Here is a 10,579-nt window from a genome sequence, read left to right on the forward strand (position 1 = left end):
GAAGCCTAAATTAGAAATGAAGTAAAACAGAATATGGAATTGATAATATACTATAAAGATTATAAAATGAATCTTGTTTTAAGCACTTAGAAAAGTACACAAGTAAATGCACACATACAAGCCAATTTACCAGTGTGCAAATGCCTTATTACCAAGTCAGTAAACATGAACAGCTTTGAATGAATGAGATGAAAATATATAATTCATATTATTAATATTCATCAGTTAATGTAAAACACTTGAGCAATACTGAGAATTTTTCCTTAAGGCATGTTTCTCATCATAAGTGATAACTGGACTTCTTTGAAGGCCAGCAAGCAATGGTAAGACAAAACAACCAGAAGAGGCTGAACAAATCATAAAAAAAAAAAAAAATCATAAGTAGCTCACTTAGAGGTGCACATTAATCTGTGTCCAGAAATCCTATAAATGATTAGACCATTCATTAATAGTCTAGGATAAAAGGAACTGAACACTAATAAAAATACATAAAACCAATCAAAGACCGTTCTTTTGCTAATGTCCTTGCATTCTATAGTACTTCATATATGGCAATATCAGTACGAGGGGCACATTGCTGAAGCAAGCAATGAGATCAGTGTGTCCTTCATAATCTTGTTCAAGCTCAACCTGTCCTCCCCAGCTCTGTCATACATTCAATATTACTCCTTTCTCTAAGCCTCATCCCCATCACGTCGCCTCCCCCAGCACCCATTTTGCACATTCACACAGTGTTAACAGGAATCAGCAGTGGAGTGTGGTGGGGTGATGATGCCCTAATGAAGATGAATATTCAGCTGATTGAGAAAGGTTCCTGGAATGATTCCCAGCCTGTGCCTGCTGCCCCACTCAAACTGGCAGCATAGTAAGACAGGAGAAGGGACCAAGTCTCAGAGAAAATGGTACAGCTATATTCTGTGTATGATGAAAAGAACATTGGAGAAACACAATATCCCTGTTTTGGATTGAATGTAGTCAAGAGGATGACACTGTGCTTGAAAAAAAAAAAAAATCCTTATGTTTTTACAAAATAAAATTGCCATTGCCAGAGTAATTATGGCAAAAAAATAAAATAAAAATAAATAAATAAATAAATTAAAAAATTTTACAGAACAAGCTGTAATTGGTTAAACACTAAGTGAAATGGAATAAATCGAGATAAACCCTTTTTTTTCCCACACTGTCATTGCTTCTGGCAAGAGCAGCTATAAATGTGGCCTGTGAACATGTGCTGTCTGTGACTGTTTGCGTTTTCAACATTTGTGCATGTTAAAATTAGAAGAGAAAGTAAGAGGAAGAAGTACTGTAGCTCAACAACCACAGTATTTGTACACACTGTTCACTTCTTTTTCACTTCTGCACCTATGATATGCTTTACATTTCACTGTGAATTAAGTAGAAAACAGCCAATTAAAACAAGCATCTGTATTATGATGTGAGCAGCAATTCTACTCATCCCTATTACATGCAGGGACATCCAACTTTCTCTCTGACCTGACAACAGACTGGCATGTAACAAGCGTTTTAGCTGTCATCAGCTGCAGATGGTATGTACATTTCCCCAAACAACATCTCATGTACTTCATGTCATCATCCCAATCATCCAGTGTGGGCGGAAGAGCTCAAATGTCAAATACGTAACCTAAAACTGCCAAATAATCTCCCAGAGAAAGTTGTGACAGCTATAATACATCCAGATATTATGAAAACCTTGCCCCAACCTATATATGCCCACTCATCATCTTCTTACTTTGAAAACTCTCATTTTCTCTTCCTGGGATTTAATGCTTCTTTATAGTGCTGAGCAAGCTCTCTGGGATGAGAGGACCAGGGACTTAGCCTCTGTTGCCCTTGCAGTCCGGTGAAGGGAATTGGCAGATTATTTGGTCAACTACGATCAGTTCCACCACAGATTAAAAGTCTCAGAGTTCCCCAGGACGTGCCCTGAGTTTATACTTTTTCATAAAGTCCAAAGTCAGATGCACAGTCTGTGGTGAATCTGGTCTAATATCAAGACACAGAAAACCATGAACCTTTTTAGTTACTGTAGCAGGGTCTGTTTTAAAGAGTTTTTATTGTTTCTGAATTCCCTGAGTGAACACTAACCACCTTAGTGCATGAGTCTCTGACTTTCAACTCCATTTTAAGAGCATGTTATAATACTATCCAATTTTATTCCTAATTTTCAGCCCAAAAATAAGAAGGTAGAAACTGAAATATGAAGAAAGCAAGTGAAACAGGGAGCTGAAATACTTAAAACTCACACTGGTTTTCTCCACTTTCCTGTTCCTAATGTAAAACCCTGATGTGTGACATTTTATATAAAAGAATATCTTGTGAGGATTATTTTACTTTATATTTCTGCTGTGGCACACACACACACACACACACACACACACACACACACACACACACACACACACACACACACACAATCCTATAACCGTGTATCATAAATGAGTTATAAGAAAATGTCATCCTGAAATTCTAAAAGAACAAAAGGCAAATGTGAAGAATATGTATCAACTGTTGATTAGTAGGCAAAGCCTGATACAAGCATTACTCATAACTTGTAATCAGGCATGTAAAGTAATATTAGTGATGGTCATGCTGCTGATATTGTATGACATGTCAGGAGTTCCAGAAGATCTAAATATTCCACTAAGACCCTATTCCATATCCATTGCTGTTAAAACGGTTTCACATACAAGAGTTAATATTAACATTACATAACAGAATAGAAAACTAGTATAAAGGAAGGGCCAGCTACTAGCTAACTTCTATCTGAGGGCTGTAAAAAGACACTTTTAGTCAGTTTTAACTGAGAACATTTTCTACTGGATTTGTTATGTTAAATGTAAAAATACAGAAGCTGAACTCCGTGTCTGTAAATTAATGTACACAATTCTTGTGTTAATTTACAAGAGTAGAAGCCAAAATGATATGTGTTGAAATCAACTGGATAATAATAATAATAATAATAATAATAATAATAAAATCCTCAATAAATGCAAATAATACATTGAAAACCATACTATGTTTGCAGATTGAGCAACATCACAGGGTCCCCGTCAGTGACGTTTTAGAATTTCAAAACAGTAAAAAAATAAAAATGAAAAGACAAATTAAATCTAGCATTTTTGTGTAAATCTATGTGTATATTTTTTGTTTTTATAAGTGCCCTTTATAAAAAATAACAATATATGACATTTTAATGTGTTTCTTTTTATACATTCCTTGAAAATGTCATACGGTAAAACGAAGTGATTTTTAGAAATAAATTAATATTGATAATCATGACACGGTTAAATACAACCAAGAATTTAATAGTTGATCTGAAAGTATTCTATAAGAAGTTGCAAAATATAAACACCTACACCACAAATACTACATATTTTGTTTTTTAACGACTACAGCATGTCATCTATGGGCATTTGTTCTATTTTTTTGCTAGAAATTAGTCAAAAATGCCTTGAAGTTATGTATATATATATATATATATATATATATATCATACTAGCTCTCCTCCATTATTTTCATGAACCATGTAAACAAACAAAGTATTTATTTTATTTCTTTTAAAATTCAATGTTTTACCATATGACATATTTTGTTTTACTGTATGACATAGTACAATTTCAATGTTTCATTGGATTTTTAATATAATAAATTGATGTAGGCCAATTCAGAATGAATGTTTCCTCTGCCGTTGCCTGCGTGTACACGTACATTTATTGATATTTATTCATAAATGTACATACAAACAGTGTTGGGGGTAACGCATTACAAGTAACGTGAGTTACGTAATCAGATTACTTTTCTAAAGTAACTAGTAAAGTAATGCATTACTTTTTAATTTAGAAGCAAATATCTGAGTTACTTTTTCAAATAAAAATTTTTTTTTTTTTTTTTAAATTACTTTAATTTTTCAAAGTAAAGTAATCTCTCGTGCTGCCATGTTGAGAGAAATCGTGCAGAGCGTTGTGTGTGAATATGAAGTTACTTTAGTTCTAGACTAAACATGAACATGCATTTACTCATCTCACCTGCACAAAAACAGATTCAGTATTCCTCAAATTGAATAAAAACAGTCAAATGCAAACTCAGAATATTATACAAATCTGCAATAATTAAATATGTTAAATAAGACAAATATCATTTATGTATTTAATCCCATTTTATTAACCAATGTCTTTGTTACTGACTTTCGATGATCCAATTCAACCATACTAATAAGAAAAAATGACACATTTGTGTTTAATTTTTGTCATTGCTGAATAGTGTTGAAGTTTCTTTTCCTGTGTCATATTTTTCATGCAATTTGTTTGAGCGTCGCCCTCTACTGTACAGATGTGAATTTACATTTCCTTCAGCCTGAGGCGTATTAATTTCACTTTTGGTGTGAAAGGGCTTTTACATTTATAAAAGAAGAACTTTTTTATATTAAAAACAAACAAGCGAGCCCTGGCCAGATTTAAAAAGTAACTCAAAAGTAAAGGAACACATTACTTACCATACAAAGTAACTAAGTAACGTAATTAGTTACTTTTTTAAGGAGTAACGCAATATCGTAATGTATTACTTTTAAAAAAAAGTAACTTTCCCCAACACTGCATACAAATACACAAACATACATTTATATATATGTATATTTACACACACACACGCATACACACACACACACACACACACACACACACACACACACACGAATAATATATCTATATATATGAAGCCACTTTCCAGAAACATTGTGATGCTGACTTCAACTCAGTTCTATAGATAAGATACTGCCTATACTGACAAAACTGGCACATCCTGACATTACTGACATCATATACTCTCACAGTTATACCTTTCACTTCTCTTAGCTAGGTTCTCCTCTCTAGCTGCAGGATCTGCCCTTTGCTTTGCACGGAAACGTGCACCCCTCTCCTTACTAGAAAGAGGCATCTGTAATAATGTGAAAAAATGCTTGAAATAGGCAGAAATATATTATATATGTTAATATTAATTCATAGTAGTTGTACAAACTATATATGTGATAAAACAATTAAGAAATAACTAAATAATTCAGTTAAATGCTCTGTGTCATATGGTATAACAACATGTCATACGGTAAAATCGTTTGTCCGTATGACATTTTTTGTTTGCCCTTATGACAATTTCATGCTTTGTCATTTATAACAGGCAGTTGCTTGGCCACCTCTTTCCACCATTACACTTTACCTTGACCTTTTAACTTTATATTTCACCTGTAAATCAATATTTTTTTCAAATTTTAAATGTATTAAACCCTTTTTTGAAGTTTGACCCTATGACACCCAAATCTGTGACACATGGTAACATACTTGGAAAAGGTGAAATTACCTGAAATTTGGGAGCAAAATTTTAAACTTACCTTCAACTTGGCTGGTCTTCAGGGGTCCTCTGAGTGATGTCATCACATGTCACATGACTTAAGTCATTAATATTCAGTTCCAAAATGGCTTCCAAACTTTGTTTTACCGTATGACATAGGGAAAATGTGTCTTTGCGGAACAATTTGTTTTAGATACTAATGACATTTCTTAAAGGTCTATCTTATTGATACTTTAATATGCTTATCTTAAGACTTGAAAAAATATGCCAAATGAAAAATTTTATCATTTTTAAATATTTTTAATCATTTTAAATGCAATTGTCTTAAATAACTTTAAGTGAATTCCGTTTGACCGTATGACATTTGACCACATTAATAGTCTAAAAGTTACCTATTTTTGAATTTTTCACACAATTATGAACAGTGAGGAGGACAAATGATGTGAGATTAAAGCATATATATAATTTTAAACCTATTTTATATAAATATATAATATTTATTGCTCCTGGAAGTCCAAATCAGTGTGGCACGTCACTGACCCTACATTGTATATATACATTGTTAAGAAAAAAAAAAGAGAAGAAGGCTTTCCTTTCTTATGTCCTAGATAACTAAGGACCCCTACACATAAGTTTATGCACAATGACAGAACACTGCAAATGCAAGGACATCGAGCAAAAAAAAAAAAAAGGCTTTTGCTGCAACCCGCTCTGGGGTACGTTTCCCAAAAGCACTGTTAGCCAACGATGGTTGCAAGTTCCATCGTTACCAACATAGTTCAACAATTCGGTGTTTCCCAAAACCTTAGGCTAGTTCAAACAAACATTCGCAAACAGCATTGCAAACGTACGTGGTTGGAACTACAGCTCATGACCTGTGGTTAGAAGCATAGTTTCTTGTTAATAAGGGATATAGGCTTAAACAAATATGCTCTTGGGCACAACAAGCAACCTAACATGCAGTACAATCTATATATTCCATTCTTTCTAAATATAAATGCATTTTAATAGATGTATTTTTGCGCATCCTCTAAAAGTGCTGTTTTTGAAGAGTGCGCATGTGCACAAATACCTAAGGGAACCCCGGAGTATGACGTAAGAGGGCAGGGGCGCAGATGGGATTTTTTTTAACTGGGGGGACCAAGCTGTCCAGCAGTCAATTTTTTTCAGTCCAGAAAAATCACCAGCTCAGTCATAGACGACAGTACAGGTGTATCTAAAAAAAAAAAAAAAAATTGAATATCATAGAAAAGGTCTTTATTTGTAATTTAATTTAAAAAAAAAGCAAACTTTCTTATATTCTAGATTCATTGCACACAAACTGAAATATTTCAAGAGGTTTTTTTTGTTTTAATTCTGATGGTAACGACTTACAACTTAGGAAAATTAAAAATTCAGTATCTCCAAAAAATTAGAATATTCCACTTTGAGCTTGATTAGTTTGATTAATTTTGAGTATAAATACTGGGTACCTCATGGGCTAGTTTAGAACATGCAACCACAATTATGGGAAAAATTACTGACTTGACAGTTGTTCAGAAGACAATCATTGACACCCTCCACAAGGAGGGTAAGCCACAGAAGGTCATTGCTGAAAGGGCTGGCTGTTCACAGAGTGCTGTATCAAAATATATTCATAGAAAGTTGACTGGAAGGGAAAAGTGTGGAAGGAAAAGGTGCACAAGCAACAGGGATGACCACAGCCTTGGGAACATGTCAGAAAAAGCCGATTCAAGAACTTGGGAGAGATTCACAAGGAGTGGACTGAAGCCAGAGTCAGTGCATCAAGAATCACATGCTCAGACGTCTTCAGGAAATGGGCTACAGCTGTCACATTCCTAGAACAAAGCCACTCCTGAACCAGAAAAAAAAGTCAGAAGCATCTCACCTGGGGTAAGGAGAAAAAGAACTGGACTGTTGCTCAGTGGTTCACAGACCTCTTTTCAGATGAAAGTAAATATTGCATTTCATTTGGAAATCAAGGTCTGGAGTCTGGAGGAAGACTGGAGAGGCACAGAATCCAAAGTCCAGTGTGAAGTCTCTGCAGACAGAGATGATTTGGGTGCCATTTCATCTGCTAGTGTTGGTTCATTGTGTTTTATCAAGTCCAAAGTCAATGCAGCCTTCTACCAGGAGATTTTGGAGCACTTTATGCTTCGATCTGCTGACAAGCTTTATGGAGATGTTGATTTCATTTTGCAGCAGGACTTTAGCACCTGCCCACAGTGCCAAAATCACTTCCAAGTTACTGTGCGTGATTGGCCAGCCAACTCACCTGACCTGAACCTCAGATAATCTATGGGGTACTGTGAAGAAGAAGATAAGTAACCTCTGATAAACAATACAGAGGAGCTGAAGGCCGCTATCGAAAAAACCTGGGCTTCAATATTGCTTCAGCAGTCCCACAGGCTTATCACCTTAATGCCACGCCGCACTGAAACCCCAACCAAGTATTGAGTGCATAATTAAACCTACTTTGGAGATCTTGAACATTTCTGTTTTGTAAATCCTTTTTCTATTTTTATTTTTTATGATTTTTGAGAAAATATTCAAAGTTTTTGTGATACTGAATTTTTCATTTTTCTAAGCTGTAAGTCATAACCATCAGAATTAAAACAAAAAACTCTTTAAATATTTCAGTTTTTGTCCAATAAATCTAGAATATATGAACGTTTGCTTTTTTGAATTCAATTACAAAAAATAAAGAACTTTTCCATGACATTCAAAATTTTTGAGATGCACCTGTATATGATCACTATGGTTACCACTACAGGCACAATTCTTTCACTTTATATAAAAAAAAATAAATAAATAATATTAAGTTGTGAAGTTATGGAATTATTTTTAGAGAGTTTGACTCCTAACCCTAGGGTTGTGAGTTCGAGTCTCGGGACGGCAATACCAGGACTGAGGTGCCCTTGAGCAAGGCACCGAACCCCCAACTGCTCCCCGGGTGCCGCAGTATAAATGGCTGCCCACTGCACTTTGGATGGGTTAAATGCAGGCCACGAATTCTGAGTATAGGTCACCATACTTGGCTGTATGTCACTTCACTTTCACTTTCATAATTGAGGCAGCTACCAGCTCCTCATAGGACCCCGCGGTCAGGAGTCGTAGCACATACACACACAGTGAACGTAAACATCTTCATCAGTTTGACAACACACGCTAAAAATACTCATAACACAAGCAAATAAAGAAACGTGCTGCAAAAACAGAAACACGCTGTAAATACTCGCAACACAAACAAATAAAGAAACGTGCTAAAAAAAAAACAGACCACATAGTAATTATTAAAGGGAACCATTAAGTGACAAACATGGCTGGGACATAATTTATCAATGTTTGCTCTGAAAGTGTGTGTGTGGATATTATTAGCCTAAATAAGCTGACTAAATACACAATTACTGTAACTGTGAAAGGTTATGTAAGCTGGCTAACTTACTTTTACAACTTAGCTTACAGAAACCAACCATAGCCTATGGTTTTACTATTGAAATTATTTAATTAATAAATACATTTATTATACTAAAAAAGCAAACAAAAATGGTTACTGTAATCATTAACAAATTAACCATGGATTTAATACTCTAACCATAGTATTTGTACAACTGTGGTTATACAAATGGTAATCAATACGCCAAAAAAAAAGGTTAATTTTCGCTTTGTTGGGGTAATTTTGTTTCTGTATTTGTTTGTGTTGTGAGTATTTGCAGCTTGTTTTTGTATTTCGCCGTGTTGTGAGTATTTACACACGTGTGCTGTCAAACTGATGAAGATGTTTTCTTAATTTGCTGGTGCTTTTTCTATTTTAATGTGTTTTTTGAAGTTGCAGCGCGTTGAGCTCTCTCGGCCACCGTGCGCCTCTCCCCTATTTTGAAATCTTCGCTCCACACGTACGTAAGCAACCATGGCAACGACGATTGCGGAAACAAGTGAAGATGACACACAAGCATATTCAAACAAAAGTCAACATGGATAAGTTGTGTAAAACAAAGCAAAATCAACGTTACTCACCTATCAAAAAGGAACAAAGCAACCTCGGCGTCCGATTCGAACCCTTCCCAATCCTTGAGTTTCTCTCCACCGCTGGAAAGCTGCTCTGATATTTACGCGGGTCCTACCTCTTGCCTGACTGTAAACCCTTATTTTTGTTTTGTTTCTCTGATATTTTCCTCTTTTTTATCCGCCATCTCTCTCAATGTGTAGTCTCTCAAAATTAGTCTAATATGCTAATTTGGATAAAAGTGTCTGCTAAATGAAATGTAAATGTAATGTAATATGCGTCCTGTGCACTCAAATTGAGCGCTCTCTTCTCGCTATCAGGACAAGACACACCCCCTTACTGCTGATTGGCTACAAGTGTGTTTTGGGACTCGGTCAGACACTGCGGTAAAAATCGTGTTTCAAAAATCGCTTAGAACACATTTAAGGAATGGCGGGCAGGTTCGCCACTGCTGATCTCGCTGCAGCCTGCGGTGGACATCCAACCCGGCCCACATCCAAGTGTGACGTCACAGACCACGCCCATGTCAAAATACGTCACATTCTCAATCATTTTGAAACAGGAAGAAGCATCGATAAGAAGATAATTTGTATTGTTTGCCAACCGCTAAAAAAAGAAGCTGTTGTTTGCCGTGTCGGTAAGTAAAAAAAATATCTTTGGTCTTTACCAAACGTTGACAACTTTAAGAATGTGTCCGTCATTTGTGTGCATGTGCATAAACAACAGTAAGTATTTTTAATTTCAACTTCACACAGGCACATTATTGCTAGCAACAAATATACTTATATATATATATATATATATATATATATATATATATATATATATATATATATATATATACACGTGTGTGTGTTTGGGGGTGGGGGGTGAGATGAGTGTTTTTATGTTGGGGGGGTCTATATCCACACATGTATGTATATATGTATGTATGTATGTATGTATGTATTCGTGGCATGCATGCGTACACACACAAACACACACAAATACATACATATATACATACATACATGTGTAGATAGATAGAGAGACAGATAGATAGATAGATAGAAGGCACAAGTCTTACAACATAAAATCAATTATGAATCAATGTGCAATATTTTTTATACCCTTCCCCCCCACACATAACACTCATCTCACCCACTCAGACACACACACTTTATCCCTCTCACACATATGTACTTACCTGCCCCCCACCACCACCACCACAAC

The 10,579-nt window shown here is 35.3% G+C and overlaps 1 protein-coding gene across 2 annotated transcripts in view; it reads right to left on the reverse strand.

Annotated features, from left to right (window-relative positions):
* Nucleotides 1-9,692, reverse strand: part of LOC109108582 (cadherin-8-like) — a 128,532-nt gene extending 118,840 nt beyond the window's left edge. For both annotated transcript variants that reach the window (XM_042760596.1, XM_042760595.1), the window contains exon 1: nucleotides 9,379-9,692. The gene's annotated coding sequence lies outside the window, so the exon portion shown is untranslated. The remainder of the gene's footprint in view (nucleotides 1-9,378) is intronic.
* Nucleotides 9,693-10,579: the final 887 nt, after the last annotated feature.

Source organism: Cyprinus carpio, chromosome A7 (assembly GCF_018340385.1).
Source record: "Cyprinus carpio isolate SPL01 chromosome A7, ASM1834038v1, whole genome shotgun sequence".
NCBI classification, from domain to species: domain Eukaryota; kingdom Metazoa; phylum Chordata; class Actinopteri; order Cypriniformes; family Cyprinidae; genus Cyprinus; species Cyprinus carpio.